The following is an 18,874-nucleotide window of genomic DNA, read 5'->3' as shown; positions in this document are numbered from 1 at the left end:
TCCAAGTCGGTATTCAAAACTCAAAAATTTGTTTTGTGAAATTATAGAAATATCTTCCGATTTCTTCTTGAAAAAGTCAATAATCTAACGCCGAAAATGAAGATTAATCCATGAAATATAATCACAGTGAGTTAAGAATGCATATCCCAAGTTTTATGGTGAAATTCCTCTCCAAAATCGCTAAATCTGGAGGTTCCCAACTTAAAATACGAAATAATGGCTCAAAGGTCCGAAATAGAGGACTTATAACACTGCCCAGACTTTCTTCTTCGCGTTTGCGAGCCTCCCATCGCGTTCGCGATGAACAAAATTCTCAAAAGCCATTTCCAAACTCTTCTGAGACAGCCTCTAGTATAATGGTCATATCATTTTCTACAAAGTTCCAAATCACAAACGGTTTAACCTTCTAAAAACTAGACACCAAGATATACAACTTTCATGTTTTGGTCATCTCCCAATTTCTTATAGATTTCCAGATATAAGCTGCCAAAGTCACCCCCGTGCAACACAAATTTCTTCTTTGCAATTTTCAAACATCTTCTGGACAGCCTGTATTCTACCAACCATAACTTTTTGAACAAAAATCCAAATTTTAAATGGTTTGATTTTCTGAAAAATAGACACAAAGGGCTACAACTTTCATCTTTGGATCATCTCCAAGTTCCTTATAGAATGCGAGATATAAGCTTCCAAAGTCGGACGGTGGACAACGGGAATTCCTTCTTCGCGAACGCGAAGAACAAAGTCCCAGCGGCAAAATCCTTCTTCGCGAATGCGAGTGGACCCTTGCGAACATGAAGAACAACACCAGACATCATAAAACCAGCACCCAAAGTAGCCCAAAATGATCTGATAACACCCGAAATATACCCGAAACACACCCGACGCCCTCGGGACCCCAACCAAATATACCAACACTTCCTAAAATATCATACGAACTTAGTCGAGGCCTCAAATCATATCAAACAACGCTAAAAACACGAATTGCACCCTAATTCGAGCCTAATGAAACTAAGAAAGTCCAACTTCTACATTCGATGCCAAAACCTATCGAATCAAGTCCGATTGACCTCAAATTTTGCATACAAGTCATAAATGACATAATAGACCTATTCCAATTTCTGAAATCAGAAACGGAACCCGGTATCAAAAGCCCACTCCCGGTCAAACTTCCCAAAACCTTCAAATTTCCAACTTCCACCAAATGACCCCGAAATAACCTACGGACCTCCAAATCCATATTTGGACGCGCTTCTAAGACCAGAATCACCATAAAGAGCTATTTCCCGGCTCAGAATCTCAAATGAACATCAATAACATTAAAATACACTTCAATCCAAATTTATGAAATTCTTTCAAAATGCCAACTTTCCACAATAAGTGCCAAAACGCTCTTGTGTCATCCAAATACCGATCCGGACATACGCCCAAGTCCAAAATCATCATACGAACCTATTGGAACCATCAATTCCCAATTTTGAGGCCATTTTTTCAAAATCACACCTTAGTCAATTCTCCAACTTAAAGCTTCCGAATTTAGAATTTTCTTCCCAAATCAACTCTGAACCTCCCGAAATGACGCTCTAGAGCTCAAAACGACCTGTCCGGTCGTTACAATATAAGTTTTTCAGATACCAAGTGGGAAATATAACTTTGATCTCATAAACTATGAGATATTGCCTTGAGCAAGCTAAGAAATTAAGGGGGCATGAAAATAATTTATTGTTTATTAAGAAAGTCCAATCACAGAGAGATTTTTGATTTATTTGAAGATACTTTTCAGGTACAACTTGACGTATACATGACTAAAGAAATTGTAGACATGTATAATAGTGATATCGGAGCTATGTATAGTAGAAATTATTGATATTGAATGGTATTCATATATGTTACAAGTTAAAAGTTATAAAGACTTATATTTGATGCACATGTACGGTCGAGTGGGGTCAAGATGGTACATTATATTGTTTATTGTTGGTTGTTGAGCGATATTGTTATTGGTGCCCATGTGGGGGCTTGTTCTGGACAGGTTAAAGTTTTTGGATAGTTCTAGTTATAGTGGAAACTCTGCCGGAATTTTTAAGAATTTGTAAATGTAGCCAAATTTTGAGGGCCATAAGTAAGTTGAATACTTAAGCGCTATTAAGAAAGTTGATGTGTGCTAATTATATTATTTTGCGTACAGACGAGGACTATTAATATGATAGATATCAATTGAATATGATAATAAGTGTACGAGGCATACTATAAGTGATGTGGGGTCTAAGGATACCCTAAGTCCAAGTCAAGTTGGAACCTACATGATAGACTAAAGTTCCAAATGAGTGCGCACATGACATAACTTTGGATGAGCATATATATATATATATATATATATATATATATATATATATATATATATAAGAAGTTATGTGGATTAAAACCTGTCAAATGAAAGGCCTTCGAGTCTAATTTCTAACGCTTCAAACCGTTCGTCATTTGGACATTCCTACAAGAAGTTATGATCAAATTACCAAAAGCTTGTAGTAAAGTACTGCCATAGAGTCCGAGTCCACATCCGATCTTCGAAGAGGAGTGAAGTGGGGATGCGAAGCATCCGGGCCCGCATCCGAAACCCAGAAATCTGGGCCTATAAATACAAAATCAGGGGAAGAGAGTATTTTATATATTGGGGGTTAGGGTTCTTGAGGTGAAGAGACGATTTTGAACTCAAATCAAGTCCAATCAACTAAGGTAAGTTGTTAATGATGTTTTGGGTTGATTCTTACTCAATATACACGAGTACTAACATCATTCTTACATCCAAATACTAGATTTCATCATCAAATCCTCAAGAACACAAAAATCATCAAAGTTGTGATTTTTCAAGATTGATCTATTACAGGTAATTCCAATGCTTCAAACTCGTTTATTATGAGTAGTTAGAAGTATATGAAATATTTGTTACAAGTTTTATTGGTTGAAAGATTGAATTATAAAACTCTAGTTCATGGCATAAATAGTATTTTTGAGAAAACAAGAGAGAAGATGAATGGTAATCTTGGCGATGAAATTTATGAATACAATGAATCTATGGAATTATTTGTTAGCAAAAGATGGAAGTGATCAACGAAGTAATCACCCGAATTGTATATTTTGCAAGTGTGGATTATGGAAGATGATGAATAATAACTTGGTGGCAATGGGTAATAAAACATAAGAATGAAGTTAAATGGTCTAGCATGTAAAACTATTTGGCGATTTGAGTTGTTTGAGGCTTGTAGACTACTTATGAGCCATATATGGATTTTGATCAATATCTTAGGTCATATTTTGATGTAATTAGGATATCTAACTGTAGATATCGACTTGTTGGTGATGTTGAGCATTTTAATCAACATTGGAATGATGGAGGAAGATTGAAAGCTTGTGAATGTTAATAAAGCGAAAGCGAGGTAAGTTGATTAAAACCTACTCTTCTTGAGGGACTTTCTATAAAAACATGTTTCGAGTTAATACTTAAGTTGTTTGCAAATGTGCTTTCGTGCTAGTGAGACAATCAAGTACGAATGTCTCCATGTATTACAAATATTATGTTACATATGTAGAGTTATATTGTTTTATAAAATTTTATTTTAAATCTTGTTGGAAAAATGACACTCAAGGTAAATGTTATAAGTTTTTATAATAACTTACGTATTGACAAGAGTATACATATTTGAGTGCTAAAGATAAGTTTTCATGAAAAGTATTTCTTTTGGATATTGATGAGCAGAATAACACGTGTGGTATCGTTTAACGATTGATGTTAGATTGTTAAAAGCTTTATCATGTAAAAGGTTATTTATTTAAATTTTGTTCAAATGATTTAGATTTTCTATAAATGCTATGATTTGGTAAAAATAGATCATTTGAGGCTACTATGCTATGAATCTAGTTTTGAAGTATCAAATTTTTTGGGAGTTACTTGTATTCACCAAGATTGACTTCAGATATATCGTGTTCGTTTTCATGAAACTACATGTGTCGGTGTAGGTGTAGATGGCCACTTTATGGTATAGACTATGGCAGAGTGCTCTCCCTCGAGAGAGTACTATTTTGTGCTATTATTAGCATGACTGAGTCGATTCATAAGGCACTACGATGAGACGATCTGAGCAAGTAGGGTATATGATACTTGCTGCTAGGTACATAACCTAGTTGACCTTCTTATGTCGGTGATGGTATAGTACTCCCAGTGAAAGGTAAGGATGATTTTCTTATGTTTAGGCCTAAGGAGCCGAATGTGATTTCAATGAATTAAAGCAAACGGAATGACTTTGTATGATTTTATCCAAAATCTTGGATTAATGTAGATGTTTTAGAAGGTTATATTGTGGGTTATATTTCACTTGGTTGTAATTTAAAATGACAAGGGTCATGAATTTATAAAATTTCTTATCGTTTTATATCAAATGTTGGAGCATTATTTATATAAAGTTTGTCCCAAGAACTTAAGTTAGAGAGAGTCTGTGACACTTAATGAGTACCGCTGTGGTGTACTCAGCCATTAGGGGCCCCCTTCCAGGGTCTCGCTTACTTTACATGTTTCCGGATGAGGAATGATACGTGGCATGCGGTCAGGACTAGGATGACTCTCTTCCTGAGGTTTATGGTGAGGCACCACTCCTATTTCGTGGTAGCTATCATGTTATTTTCTTAATAAGTCGGGTATTAACCCAAGTGTTTAATTCTATTCTTTGGCATAGAGGCTCCATAGATAGTTGTGAAAGGTTGTATTAACGGGGTTGTACACGACATACATGAAAGTAAATTTATATTACTTAGTCTCATTGTTATTATCATGAAAGACGTCATGTGTGATTTTGAATTGGAAAATATTTTATCATTTAATTTGAAAATGTATATGATTTTCAAGGTTCTTCCGTAGTTAAATTGGTTTTCATGCATATGATTTGTGTGCATCACATGGTTTGGTTAGCTCGGGTCGGGTGCCGGTCACGTGGTTTTGGATCGTGTCCTATATAAGCGCTATATTGCCCGCCCTTTTTTAGTTCAAACATAGCACGGTTATTCACCGCGCCATACCTTAACGGACAAACGTGCAATTAAGGTATAGCGCGGTGAATAACTGCCCTATATATAAAATTGTAGTCAGTTTTTTTTAACCTATTTGTGTCACTTGAGTCCAAAAGAGCCACACTTTGGTTCCGGACTCACAAAAGCAATTGATATGTTAAATGTCTCTTCAGCTCATAAGTGTCATTCACCGCATAATATGTGTCCAGGGAGGGAAGAGGTCCATATAAGTTTGCCCTCTTCTAATAGCTTGTTTGGATGGTTGTTATCTGTTATATTGTATCATATTGTTACTTTAGATATAATATTTATTTTATTTGTTACTTAAAGTTTATTATATCATATCGTTAAATCTGTCGTTACGTAACGACGAAAAGTGTCACTTTATGGAACGATCGATTTGGTGTGATCGCGTCGTTCCCTCATTTTTTTTTCTCCTCTTGCCCTTACATATTATTAAATAATCATATTTTATCCTTCGCTCTATCTTTTTATATAATAATTCTACCTCGTAACTTACTTTTTCTTTATAATATTGCAAGTTTATTATTCATATTGTTGGTGCATAACATGATAAAATGACGGAAGACAATACAATCTATCCAAATAATGTACACATCAATACTTCCAATACAATACAACACTATATTATGTGATATATTATGAAACGATACATAACAATCATGCAAACAAGTTGTTAGTTAATGAGGTTTCAAATAATCGTGTCTACGCTGCGCAACATGTGTAATGGCCGAGAGCTGACCTTTTTGAATATGTAATCCAAGTCGAAATTAGAGTTACAAAAAAATTCATTTGATACAAAATTACTTTTATGTCCTTTAGCTGTATAAATAAATATCCAAAGTATAATCTTTTAATTCCTCCTATCGAACATTATACTAAGTATGTAGTATTCTCCCTGTTCCAATTTATGTGAACTTATTTGATTGAGCGTGGAGTTTAAGAAAAAATGAAGGCTTTTAAAATTTGTGGTCCTAAACAAGTCAAAAATGGGTCCAAATTATTTGTGTGGTTATAAAGTTTCTCATTAAAAGTAGAATTGTAAGTTTAAGATAAATTATTTCTGAATTTAGAAAGGAATCATTCTTTTTTTGATACAGACCAAAAAAGAAATAGGTTTAGTATAAGGGTGGAATTACTATTTTAGCCCTTGTAGCAGACTAGGCCAATGACTAGGCTCAGGTGTGGGAACGACCAACACAAACGATCACTATATTCTTAAATCGAAGAACAAACAATCAATTACGCCAAAAAGAACAATGGCTGAAGGAGCAGACGCATCATTCGTGAGGAGACACTGAGAAGGATACAAGGAGTTCTGGGGCGAGAGATTCTCCTTCTTGGAAAACTACTCGCCCTTCATCAAGCGCGACAAGCCACTCCCTTCTTGGTCTCCAGCTGATGTCGACGAATTCATTGCTTCTGACCCTCTTCATGGACCCACTGTATGTATTCCTCTCCCCCCCCCCCCCCACCCATCACCACCACACACACACACTTATATTCCCATTTTTCCTTTGTTTTTTTCTAAAATTTTCATGTGCATCTACAGCTATTTGGGCCTTTTCTCTGTCTGGGTTTTCATTTATTTGATCCATATGCTTCTTTATGCCTTTATAGCTTTGTGTGTGTGCGTGTGTGTTGATTTTTGATTTGGGTTATACTTGGTTGGTTTGTTTGATTGGTAGATGATGTTTGATGTTCCACATTTTTTTTTATTAGTAAAGGAACAAAGTCCTACATTGTTAGCTTAAAAGAAAATGAAGTTACATATAAGGTGTAGGGATACTCTTAGTGGTAACCTTTTGGGAAACTCCCATGGCTCAAACCGGACAACATCACACCATTTAAGAGTATGTTTAGGCTGACTTAGCCCAACATTTTAATAGTATCTTTGGACTGACTTATCCCAACAGATTTTGGATATGAATCTATACTTTGTGCACAATTCTTGGGTATATGGCAATATACATAGTTCTCTATTTATGTTTGTCTGCGATTGTTATTAATATCTTTTTTTGGGTAGAGGGGGTAAGTTTTGGAGAAGATGGAGTTCAGTAGTCATTGATCCTTTGAACTGTTTGTCTGTTTAGCAAAAATTTTAGGGGAGAAACTGAGGGCTGTACTGTCATTTGGAAAAAGTGAAAATCGTGTTTGGATTGCTCTCTTGCATAGGTGCTTCCTTTTTTTTTTTTATTTTTTATTTTTGCATAGGTGCTTCCTTGGGTGCTTAGTTATTGGATTTTGCTAGGTTGGGTCTTTGGTGTTTACTTGGACTTTATCTTAATTACTTCAGTAGCATAAGTATTTCTTTTCCATTCTCGGGAATTGTTTTTTGTTCACTATTTGAAAATTTGTACTTAATGCGTATTTCTTGAACCTTTGAAATGTATTTTTCCTATGATTAAGTAATGTTTTCATGACTATTCTAAAATCGAGTAGTTTCCTTGGAGATTAACTTGGCTCTGCTGCATTCTCAATCTCCGAAAATTCACTATGCAAACTTTGTTTTCTTTTGCTTTATCAAAATAATTAATAAAATAGAAGGCCAATTACCACTTCGAAGAAAGATGTCGCTTTTGCTCTATCAAATAATTAAGTAGATAGAAGAAAGGATGTTTCGTGATGGCTGTCACCATATTTCTGAGGATTCCCTCAAGTTTTATTTATACCCTGCCTCCAGCCGAAGGAAAACAATAACATTTATCCAAAACATCAGCTTATGTGCGTCGTCCTTGTTCCTTCGATGCTAAGATTTCTTTTCATAGTTAATGGTGCATTGTTTTCATTCTGCCATCTACTTGTTTTGCTAAATTCTTGAATGAAAATTTAACTATTTTGGTTGCTAACTTTATTTGAGCATGCTGAGCATCTATTTGTCTGTTCGCTTGACTGCACACAAGGACTTGCATAATTGTTTTATTGATTGCTTGAAATTATTGATTGCTTGAAGGACTTACTTCAAATGCTAAGAAGTTCCACAGGTGCTTTATTTTCCTTTCAGTTTTACCCTAAAACCATAATGTTCCCCTAATTTTTCCTTTTTGTGATGTGGAGCTGATTAGATTTTAATACACTTTTTTCCAGCTGAAGACTGCTAGGGAAGCAGCAAAATTTGGTGCTGTAGGAGGCCTAATTGGAGCTGTTTCAACTGCAGGCGTTGCTTGGAAGTACTCAAGGAGTCTGCATGGTATGTTAGGTTTTTGACGATGGTCCTCTCCTTCCACTCCTCTCCTCCCCTCCCCAAGAAAAAAGGGGTACTGCTGCACTTTTCCAATTTACACCTTGAGAACACTACAGCTGAATACACTGTTGAAACATCCACTTACTTTGTTAACTGATTTTGTCTCATCTATTTCCATGGTCGGATTATTTGGACTCTGGAAGATTGGACGTCCCTTATTGTTTATATACACATATTTGTGCCACAGGAACAGAATTGAAAGTATATCAGCAGATCTTAAACTGACTGACTGTTAAATAGTTCATTCTTTAGGATTAATGTTGTATTTTGATCAATTTTAATGACTGCCGTCTTTGCTTGTTAAAGTTATATTATGTGATACAAATGGAACAGGGAGGGGGAGAGAAAAAGGGCATCATTTTAATACTTACAAGCAGTCTTATATTATACTCCAAAGTGACCTTAATGATCAATAGTTGCACCTCCTTACAGATGTGTATTTCTATAAATTATCTTACATATTCATTTTCGCGCTTCTCTTTCTTAATTTGAAATAGAAAATCCTCCTTGCTACTAAGACATGAAATTATCTCCTGTTACGAACAAGAATTATTCACTCTTGCTCGTTCATAGAATTCTATGTGCGCAGAAGTTTCATCCTTTGTCTAATTAGTTATTTGGTGCTTATGGTTATATAGCTGAACTAAGTATGAAGTGCTTCAGTATTGGATTACCTCCCATTTTCCCTTTTCAGCAGTCAATAGATCTTTTGGTTAGAGTGGAACTCCTTAAAATGCTTCACTCCTGCATTGTCTTGTATACTCTGGCTCCCTAAGCTAATTTAGGTTCTGGACCACTGCCTTGTTCAACTACATTCTTGTTCAGAATACAAAAACCAGATTCAGTGGTATCTCAATTAATCATGTATGAAAATGTCTGTCCCGTTAATTTCCCCCAATCTATTTTGAGAATTGCAAAGAGAAAGGGATATAGCATGTTAAATTGTTTCTCAGAACCAAGTATTTGGCAGGAGCCTTGAACATTGAGGAAGTTGATTTGGTTGCTTAATGCCGTTGCATTTGTTAGGTACTGCATTGTCTTTTGGAGCTGGTGCTATCTTTGGATGGACATTTGGACAGGAAGTCGCGAACCACTGGCTGCAGCTATATAGGCTCGATACCATGGCTTCACAGGTTAAATTCATGGAATGGTGGCAGAACAAGGTTGAAGGACAGTCTTAATTTTGGCTTCAATTAAAAGATTGACGAAATACAAGTTTGGCTTTTCTGTTATTGCCAACGAACATTTGTTATCGGCAATAAAAATCTGTGGCAGTGTCCAAATTGTATCCTGCCGACTTGAATTTTCGGGTGGTTTTTGACCATGAGCTTGGCTGTTTGTTTACCTACTGTGTGGCTATGATGGTAGTGCAATTTCTGGGAGTTTTCCTTAAGATAAAAGGTGGGAAATCACCAGCTCTTCAATAAGTTTGCAGTTTGTTGTTGTTTTAAAAATAGTTGATGATATGGTGAATAGTGGAATTTTGAGTTCTTACTGAACTGTATAACGTGGTTCACTTGAGATATCTGAATATTCAAACCTCCATGCTTGTGTAAATGATTCCATTTTTGAGATCAATGGTATTGCCAAAATAGATGGTGTGATTTTCGGAAATAGGTTGATTTTAAGTCTTGCTACTTCCGTGTGTTTTTACATACGAACTAAAAGCATGGCTTTGAGAGAAGGTTGGTTTGTTGATGACATATTAAAGTGAATATATGGATGTAATTTGATATGCAATATTTGCAACCACTTAGGATGTAAATAAAGTACTAATTTGAAATATTCTTTATCGTCAAAGTAATATAGCTATTTATTATAGTCAACCACTTAGGATGTAAATAAAGTACTAATTTGAAATATTCTTTATGGTCAAAGTAATATAGCTATTTATTATAGTCAACCACTTAGGATGTAAATAAAGTACTAATTTGAAATATTCTTTATCGTCAAAGTAATAACTATATATAGCCATTAAATGATGGAAGATTATAGAAGAATGAGACAGATTATGGATCAATACAATGCACTAGGAATGTAGGTTCGTTATGCTTCAAACTTGCCTATCTAGCTACTTTAAGTTGAGGTTCTGTCTTGTGGCAGAAGTTGTAGAGATCTTTTCGTACTTTGAGTCTAGAGTACATTTTATTGACATAAACCACTTGGAGAATAATTCACATAATCACACCAAATTATTTCGACTTTATCAACCTTGTGCAATATCGGACGAGGGATATAATACTTGGTTGATATTTCTTTGTGATTTCTTAATACTAAACGAGAGTGTTATTGAGAAGCAGCAAGTACCTAACAATCTGACGGTTTGGCCGAGTGGTCTAAGGCGCCAGATTTAGGCTCTGGTCCGAAAGGGCGTGGGTTCAAATCCCACAGCCGTCAATTGTGTTTTTCCTAAAAAAAAAATATATGAATATATTCATGGAATATGTTTACATTCCTTCCGGGGAAGAAGAGAAAGGAGGAGAGAGGGAGAGATAATATACAGCGTGTAGCTGTAGGAGATAAATTTTTTAAAAAATATTTATTTATAATAAATCAGATATCAACATTTGCTATAGATAATAAAATTTTCAATAATTAAAAGATTCAGTATTTCGTTTTTTTTAATGACAATTACATTCACCATAGCCAAACGACCCCTTATTATCTAGAGAACTTCTCCTTAATTCAATTGATTGACACCCTTGCATCAGTTATTCCTAACGATTATCCCAATATTGTCCACTAATTATTACTCCTACAATAATATTTTTTTTCTTTTTTTGCGCACAAAAATTTATACAAACTTTTTTTCTATTATTTATACCCTTTCTTGTCCATTCTACTATTTGTAATCTTCTTTTTCTTTAAACGGTTCCTTAAACTTGCCCAATATTTCAATCTATCTACTTCAATTAAGCCTTGTACCTATTATACTTCAACCTCATTCAATGTGTATTCATTAAACACAATAAGCTGACATAGCAAAAAAAAATATTTCTCACACCCTCTTAGGCGCGTGGGTATGTCCAAATTTTTTTTTTATTTCTAAGAAAATCATATTTTCCATTTGTAGGTCCCCTTCTTCTAATGGAACCATAAGAAGAAAACAGCTTCTCACCACCACCATCGCCGGTCCACCACCATTAATGGAGAACTATCATAACCACCCTCTCACTAACTTTTTTTGCTCATCCTTTGATTGTGAAGAGAAAGAAAAGAAGTTGACCGGAAAATATCTTTCCGGCGAAGGCTTAACCAGGAACTCTGCCTTTGGACATTTTTTAGATTTCACATGTATTGTTAAATTAGTTCCAGTGATTCAACCTTGTGAATATTTTACTTTGACAAAGAAATTGTTTTCCATTGAACATTGTTCCCAAGAAGGCAAGTGCAGAATTTCTCCGGCGACGTCGACCTCTCTCTTGCCAAAAACAAAAGCAGTGAATGCCATGACACTCCGGCGCACAAATTGTTTGGGGTTTTGACAAAGTTACCCACAAAAACAAAACTATTTATCCTTGTGTATCCATTTATTTTTCTACCCATAAACTAATTACATTTTCTACGCCATAGTAAGTTTTGCGGGGAATTTTTTCTTTATCCTCCGTTCTTTTTTTATTTCTATGCTTTTTTTTTTTTTTTCTCCTTTTTTTTTCTCGTTTTCTTCTTATTTTTTTCTTTTTTCCTATTCTAGGTTCATTTAACTTCTTCTTTTTTATATTCTTTTTCTCTTCATAATCTAATTTCATTTACTATTTTCACTATTTTTTTTTTTTTTTTTAATATTATTACTAAAGAAAAATCAATTTATGTACCAATTAAATGTAGCTAATACAATTAAATAAATCTTAACTAACATATGATACCAGTATAGTATATAATTATACCAACAGGGTATACAATTGTACGCAAAGAGTTAAAAAAAAGTTTAATTCAATTATTAAACTGAAATAGTATCAGTTGTCAATAAAAATTTCAAAAAATTCTAAAAGGATCTAATTGTAAGAGTATACCGTTACATTATATAGCATACTATAATATTTTTTTTTTTTTGCATTTTCAATTTGCCCCTCACGCTGGGTAAAAGCTTAAAGCAAATTAAAAGGGAAAAGGCAAGTGAATTTACGGGTAATAAGTATACTATTATAGTATATTATATACTATTACAGCATATTGTTACAGTATATTGCATATTATTACAGTATACTATAATTATTACAGTATACTATAACAATATATTGTATACTATAATAGTATACTGTTGCAGTATAACTATATACTCCTATATTATATTGTATATTATAGCGGTATACTGTTAGGTAATTGTGTTCTTCTTCGATTATTACAATATACCGTTGCAGTATATTATAAACTATAATAGTATACTGTTGTAGTATAGCTATATACTCCTATAGCATATTGTATACCGTAGCATACCGTAGCGGTATACTGTAGCTGTGTTTTTCTTCGATTTTCAACTGAAAATTTCGATCTCAATCACCTCAAATCAGCTCCAAATGCTATCAAATTTCAGTATGAACTTCCAGAAGGTACTATAAGCAATATTTAACAGCACCCACTTTGAATCAAACAAGAAATCTTCAAAAATAAAATTGAGCTTTAAGTCCAAAAATGGTGGATATTCAAATACACATAAAAATTTAGATTTGGGAAGCTTACTCGAAGATACTATAAGCAATATTTTATAACACCACATCGAATCAAACAATAAATCTTCAAAAGAATAGCACCACTTCAACAAAGCAATCATGAAAGAAGAGGCGAATGGTGGCAGGGCCAGAGGCAGGGGCATCTTTGAACATCTGGGAGGTTACTGAGCCAACGAGAATTTCAACTTTAGGACAAATCTTGGCATACTAGTTAACGGTGAGTTGTCGAGGCCGTCGTCGGAGGGTGGCATTGATGGATGGGGAGTTGAGCAAAGAATTGGAGGAAGGTAAAATGAGGAAAAAGAAGAAGAGAAACATAATAAAGGAGGGTAAATAGTTTGGGGCGTGTGGGTAGGAGTAGTAAATAGTTTGGGCCTGGGCATTAAAGGGTAAATAGTTTGAAATTAATGGGTATAAAGTGAGATTTTTTCAAAGTTTTAGGTCTTTCAAACAAGTCTAGCTAAGTTTACTTGTTCGAAGATGGCCGGAAAAAATTGGTTTGAATCAATGGCTAAAATAATGGCTGAGAATGAATAAAAATGACAAAACTCGTTCCGTTGATTAGTGATCGCGCCCAACTCTAGTCCTAAAAAGGATAAGCGGTTGCTGCAAATATAATCCGGTCTAAAAGTCCGGAGTCGAATCCCACAGAAAACTAAGGCTTAGCTATATCTGTTTAATATCACTAAAAAGACAAGTTTGAACAATTTTCTAAATTATAAAGATTGAGATTTATATTTCTAACTAATTAACTAGCAAATACTAGAAAATGGTAAAATTATCAACTAACGAGACAAAGGGTTGGAGACTAAATTAAGGAGGTCTAGAGTTATGATTTTCCCAATTGTCGGAATCATAAATTTCGCCAATGTATTCTCTACTGATCGTGAGCACTTTAGGTGCCGTAATTCTCTCTCGAGCAACTACAATAATTTACTAGACATATTCTCTCGAATGACTTTATCTAACCGCTCATTATGACCACGTCAAGGCTTTGTTATTTCTAAACCTGCCTTTAAACCCACTGTATTGATTTCTCACATACGTTAGGAGTGACGTTGTTCAACAACTACCTAATATGTACTCTCTCTCGAGCAGTACACACTAAATAGGCACAGTCAATCGATGGTCATTCAATCAACAATAATAAACACGTAGTTGAACAAGTAGAGAAATCCAACGGCTCAATTATATAAAAACATAACAAGAATTTATCCTTCAAAAGGTTCCATCAAAACCCTAGATAACAAATTAGCTATTCATAATAGTATGTAAAACTACAATACTAAAATATCATAACCAACAATAAAAAATAGGAAGAGAAAGGAAAAACTCGTTGAAGAATTCTCCGCCTTGCTCCCAGTATGTTCTTGACTCCTTAGGTCGAATCCCCGGTCTCCTTAGCCTCCTTAGGTCTAAATTATGTCAAAAGTGTGTCAAAAATTGGTCCCCTCTTCAAAAATACCATTTTTCATGTATATATATCAAGTAGGGTCGAGCCCAAACTATTATACCTTCTCCTACGCGAAAAAGGACAATTTTTTTAGGTCTGGACGCCGCGGTCGCGGTCAACCACGGTACGAACGCGGTATATGGCAAGTATACTGCCTCAGCCCGCCTCAGGTCCGCGGTCGCATTTTCGATCGCGTTTTTCACCCTGTTTCGTTTGGAATTTAGAAAAACGTAAAACATTAAAGTTGTAGCCCTTTGACTTAGCTTTGCAATCATACATTGTGGAGCCCAAATGGAATTCTGAAAAAAAAGTTATGTTCATTTTACTAGATAGTGTGCAATATGCCTATTCGATTCTTTGTTTTGTTGCTCTATCATCCGTTGATCCCCGAATACGATCCCGGCTTAATTCCTTGGGCTTTTACTCAGACTTCAAAGCTCCAAATCACTTGAATTCATTCCATAGCATCTATATAACTCGGAATCACTCCTACAAGGCATAAAACACGCCGTTAGTGCAAAACACTAGCGATTAAAGCGCAAACTCAACTAAAGTGCAGTAAATTAAAGTGTAATAATCGACTAAAATACATAATTATAGCCTATCATCAACACCCCACACTTAAACCATTGCTCGTCCTCGAGCAATCAAACTACACTTTATTATAGACACGACATTTTTGAATAATTCTCCTAATTCATCACACCAAGAGTATTTAAAATAGACTAAGCACAAAAGCGTAACATCTTCACCTCAAGATTTGACTCACAAGTACCACGCATTATTCACAACTCACCTACTTACTCTAACATAGAGGTCACTGACATTACCTTTCCTTCATGAATCAAGTGCCCTCACAAAACAAAAGAGAGTAGTTCCACACAGTAAAATTTAAGAACACTTAGGAACTCAAGATAGAAAGAATTCACTCACTCTCAGAAATAACATTCATATGCCACAAAAGATGCACCATAAGCTTGCCCGTAGTGTACTACTCCACTAATCGAGCTCATTCAATCTAGGATCAATTAGGACTTTATTTGGTTGTAATGTAGGCTACGGGACGGGTAGGATACATTTAGATATAAGAGTGACTACACTTCCCTAAGCACTTTAATACATATACTTTAACATTCAAACCCAATACTTATGTCAAACCAAAACTCCACCTTCACATCAATATATATTACCCCATTCTTCTTTAAGCACACTTACATCAAGAGCCACCACTTATCAAGGAATTTTTTTTTCACAACAATCCAACTATTTTTTTTCTTTTTTTCTTTCTTTTTTTCAATTCAAGTGGCTCTTACTTTTTTCAAAACAGTGCACCTTTCTCCTTATTTCATTAGTTCCACTCAGAAGCCAAACCAACCACCCCACACTTTAACTTTTACACAGTTCATAATAATTCAAGTGCTCATGAGAGGTTAAAAGGTTCAAATAGATGATTAATTCAAATAAATGGCTAAGGCTTGTAATGTGGTTGCCAAAGAAACAAGATTACAGGCTCAAAGGGGTTAACTACGATACATAACAATTAAGTGGGTAAAATATACATATCTGGCTCAACAAAGAAACGCCTATATCACTTCCAAGACTGAACAAAACTACTATTTCGCTTTGCAAACACACACGACAAGTTCTAGGCATCAAATGCAATGCACGGAATATAACAAATCCTTGCACACACATGGCACATAACTCACTCAGGATTGGTTTAATCAAGACACTCTAGTCAAAGCAGTTAAGCAAGTTTAAGATCATAAAATTTAAGGTACTTATACAAGAGTCAAAAACTGAGCCTAAGCGTCACAACCAAAGTACTCACTATTTTCAAGGCATAACAAAGTCAAGAGATATTGCTTCAATTCAAACACAACACAATGTCTCCTACTCCCAAAAAAAAAACTAACTACACACGGTTCAAACAAAACCCTTGGAAAAGAACCGCGGCACAAAGAAAAATCAAAGGGAAATTATTACACTACCTACAAAGAAAATCTTTTTTTTTAGACTTAAATCACTCAAGAAAATTGTCTAATAGATCCATCGTCGGCAAAAGTCCAATCTTTTCTATTTAAAAAAAAATATTCAATTAAACTAACACAACTAAAATAGCATAGAAAGTCACCCATACAATCTCCTCACCCTACACTTAAAATTGTGCATTGTCCCCAATGCACACCCATACATACAAGAGGGTAAAAGAAACTCCCTGGTAGGCCAAAGGCCGAAGCACTAGCATCTCATGGGGTACTCAGACTTCTCCCAGGCCCGGTCCTTCGTGCGGGTACCTCACACTTAGTTCCAACCATCTGCTTTGCTGTTGCATCCTTCCAATAGCTTTGCTTTCCATGCTCCTAGAAACTCAAAAATCGACACTACAAAAATAATATAATAATAAAAAAATAAAAAATAAAACTAAATTAAAAAAAAGCTGGGTTGCCTCCCAACAAGCGCTTGATTTAACATCGCGGCACGGCGTGAATCACTTTTTGCCTCCACCTCGAGCTTATGAATTGAACCCCAAGTTTTGCTTCAAGCTTATGATTATGCTCTTGGGGCGGTTCAAATTCTTGCGAGCCAAAAATTAGATAAAATCTTATGCACTTTTTGGATCTCGACCGAGGAGTGTCACCTTGCCTAGACGGCCTTGAGAAATCCAAAATATAAGGCTCATCTACCTCTTCCTTGGACTCCTTTTTATGCTCATAAGGGTGAATTTCCATTTCACCGTCTGAACATAATGTAGAGAAGTGTTTGGAATGAGGTCCAACGCGCTCAAATACATGAACTTCAAGATTTTTAACCTCTTCAACACCAATCACACTAGAGTCAACTAAATTTGTATCTTCAACGTCATTGGTTGACTCTAGTATTACTTCTTCAACATCGACTTCTTCAAATTCTAGTTGGTTAGATTGTTGGATTTCTACTCTGACCTCCTCCATTTGCACCTCAATTTCAGCATATAATTCATGCTCTTCTTGGCTACTATCCACAATATTGGCTTGTTGAGCATTAAATACCTCAACTAGTTGACTCACTTGTGCCTCCAGGTTGCAAATAGCAGCATCTTGCCTTTGTATGTGCAGTTGTTTCTCATCATTTTGTTCCACAAGGCACCTTAGCATATCCTTGATCTCTTTCAGGTCATCATCCCTGGGTTCTTTGTTCCTATTAACGTCACAAGAAAAAGAAGAACCATCAAAGTAAGGGTTTGAGGAAAGATAAGAAATATAAGCACAACCATGAAAGTGACCATCTTGTCCACCACACATATCACATACATTCCACACATAAGATTGAGTTGGTGCACATTCGGAAATATTTTGATAATTTTGCCATGGGTGGTTTTCTTCACAATATGCATAAGGAGGATTAAAAGCAGAATTACCAACATCAAAATTTCCATAATTCCGGGATGCCATGTTTCTCAATTAACAAGTAAAACAAAAATAAATAAAAAATCAAATACAACAAAACAAAAATAAAAGTTCAAACTTGTAACCTAGCAATATATACACCTACAACTACACCGTTAGTTCCCTGGCAATGACGCCAAAATTTGATCACGCCCAACTCTAGTCCTAAAAAGGATAAGCGATCACTGCAAATATAATCCGGTCTAAAGTCCGGAGTCGAATCCCACAGAGAACTAAGGCTTAGCTATATCTGTTTAATATCACTAAAAAGACAAGTTTGAACAATTTTCTAAATTATAAAGATTGAGATTTATATTTCTAACTAATTAACTAGTAAATACTAGAAAACGGTAAAATTATCAACTAACGAGACAAAGGGTTGGAGACTAAATAAAGGAGGTCTAGAGTTATGATTTCCCCAATTGTCGGAATCCTTCTAGCTATGTTCCCTACAATTTCGCCAATGTATTCTCTACTGATCGTGAGCACTTTAGGTGACGTAATTCTCTCTCGAGCAACTACAACAATTCGCTAGACATATTCTCTCGAACTACGCTAGTTGGCTTTATCTAACCGCACATTATGACCACGTCAAAGCTTTGTTATTTCTAAACCTACCTTTAAACCCACTGTATTGATTTCTCACATACGTTAGGAGTGACGTTGTTCAACAACTACCTAAATATGTACTCTCTCTCGAGCAGTACACACTAAATAGGCATAGAGAATCGATGGTCATTCAATCAACAACAATAAACACATAGTTGAACAAGTAGAGAAATCCAACGGCTCAATTATATAAAAACATAACAAGAATTTATCCTACAAAAGGTTCCATTAAAACCCTAGATAACAAATTAGCTATTCATAATAGTATGTAAAACTACAATACTAAAAATCATAACCAACAATGAAAAATAGGAAGAGGAAGGAAAAACTCGTTGAAGAATTCTCCGCCTTGCTCCCAGTGTGTTCTTGACTCCTTAGGTCGAATCACCGG

The 18,874-nt window shown here is 35.2% G+C and overlaps 1 non-coding gene and 1 pseudogene across 1 annotated transcript; both read left to right on the top strand.

Moving 5' to 3' along the window:
• Nucleotides 6,283–9,937, top strand: LOC109229391 (annotated as a pseudogene).
• TRNAL-UAG lies at nucleotides 10,641–10,720 on the top strand. The gene has a single exon. It is a non-coding gene; the product is annotated as a tRNA-Leu (tRNA).

This window comes from Nicotiana attenuata, chromosome 7 (assembly GCF_001879085.1).
Source record: "Nicotiana attenuata strain UT chromosome 7, NIATTr2, whole genome shotgun sequence".
NCBI lineage: Eukaryota > Viridiplantae > Streptophyta > Magnoliopsida > Solanales > Solanaceae > Nicotiana > Nicotiana attenuata.
The sequence above is the reverse complement of the archived record's forward strand: the minus strand, read 5'-3'. Positions and strand labels throughout refer to the sequence as shown.